Below are 2228 nucleotides of genomic sequence, written 5' to 3'. Positions count from 1 at the left end.
GCTAGTCGCAGGGAAAAGATAATGGAGTTCAGATCACAGAATGAGAGGTCTTTGGGTAACGTGTCTTTGAGAACTGCCAACTCTAATTCAAAGGTTTGCTTATTTTGACCAGGAATGAGGGTTAGCAATTGTCAGGTCATCCATTGTACCCTACATGGAATCCAAAGAAAATAAAGCAAAAATTCAGGAGACCACATTTTTTTAAAATCTGGTTTTCTGTGAAAAATAAATAACAGGGTATCACAATAGGAGTGAGTGTTTCTAGAGATTTTGATTATTTTGAATCCATGGTCTGAAGTCTTTGCATTCCACAGGAAAGCTCCTGCAGACTGTGAAATGTTCTAATTTGGTGTGACAGAAACCTGCATGGGAAGACCCATCAAGGAGTATTATCTGGCTTCTTGGCTTACGTCAGATATGTAGATCATTCTTTCCTTTCTCCAGTTCTCCTCACTCCTTGGGTTAATCTCTCCTGATTGCCTCAAAACTGTCCAGCCCTTCACCAGAACTTCTCCAGAAGAGATCTGTCTTAGCTGGGCTCCCTCAAATCTCTAATGGCGCTGGGTGCTCTAACCATTTTCCCACCGCCATAATGTTCACAGACTGAATAAAATATAGATCCCTACCCCTCAGATGCATGCCCAGCCCTAGGAAAAATGATGCTTCAAATGCTCCTCCTCCTGGGCCAGTCCACTGCTATCACCCAAGTCCAAGGCCTCTTCATCTCTCACCTACTCTCCTAAAGTAGCTTTCCATTTGGAATCTCCACATTTCATTTCTCCTATCCAATATATCCTCTATTCTCTTTTTACTAAACGTCTTAAACTCAGCTCTGACTATATCATTGAACCGCACAGAACCCTTCCTGGACTCAGTCCCTACTGAGTTGAAGTATGCATTCCCAAACTTCTGCACCCACCAACAGACCCAAATCACAGCCAAGGGGTTGCCAGCACCACCATGTCATAATGAGTATAGTCATTACAGAGAACAGTATGGAGTTTCCTCAAAAAGACTAAAAATAGAACTACCAAAGGATTCAGCAATCCCACTGCTAGGTTTATATACGAAAGAAAATAAAGCAGTATATGGAAGAGATATCTCTTCCTCTATGTTTATTGCAGCACTATCCACAATGGCCAAGATATGGAATCAACCTAAATGTCCATCAACAGATGAACGGATTTTTAAAATGTGGTATATATACACAATGGAGTATTATTCAGTCATAACAAGAATGGACTTATGTCATTTGCAACAACATAAATGGAACTGAAGGTCATTATCTTATGAAATAAGCCAGATGCAAAAAGACATATATTGCATGTTCTCACTCATATGTGGGAACTAAAAAAGACTGCATGGGAATAGAGAGTAGAACGATGGTTACGAGAGGCTGCAAAGGGTAGTAGGGAGTGGGTGGAAGGAGAGGTTAGTTAATGGGTACAAAAATACAATTAAACAGAAGGAATAAGATCTAGTGTCCAGTAGCACAATAGGGTGACTATAGCTAACAATAATATATTGGATATTTCAGCCAGGCACAGTGGATCATGCCTGTAATCCCAGCACTTTGGGAGGCTGAGGCCAGTGGATCACCTGAGGTCAGGAATTCAAGACCAGCCTGATCAGCACGGAGAAACCCCATCTCTACTAAAAATATAAAATTAGCCAGGCATCAAGGCACATGCCTGTAATTCCAGCTACTCAGTAGGCTGAGGTAGGAGAATCACTTGAACCCGGGAGGCAGAGGTTGCAGTGAGCCTAGATCACGCCATTGCATCCAGCCTGGGCAACAAGAGCAACAGTCCATCTCAAAACAAACAAACGAACGAAAGTATATATGTACATATAGGATGTTTCAAAATGACTAAAGAAGTAGAATTGGAATGTTTCTAACACAAAGAAATGATAAATATTTGAGGCAATGAATACCCCAGTTATCCTGACTTGATAATTGAACATTGTATGCTTGTATCAAAATTTCCCATGTACCCATAAATACACACAGCTGTTATGTATCCATAATAATTAAAATGAAAAAAGATTAAAGAAGCAGGGACATGGATTATCTGAATTCTGTGTCAGAGTAAAGTGAGATGGGGCCCAACATTTATACAGTGTGTGCAATTTATACGCCCTTCACATCCGTTGTTGTACTTGGTCTTCACAGTAATGCTCTGAGGAGGTGATACTGCTTTCCTTATAATAGATGAAAAAAACGAAGA

The sequence above is a fragment of the Papio anubis genome, chromosome 5, assembly GCF_008728515.1.
Source record: "Papio anubis isolate 15944 chromosome 5, Panubis1.0, whole genome shotgun sequence".
Lineage (NCBI taxonomy): Eukaryota > Metazoa > Chordata > Mammalia > Primates > Cercopithecidae > Papio > Papio anubis.
This window is presented reverse-complemented; position numbering follows the sequence as displayed.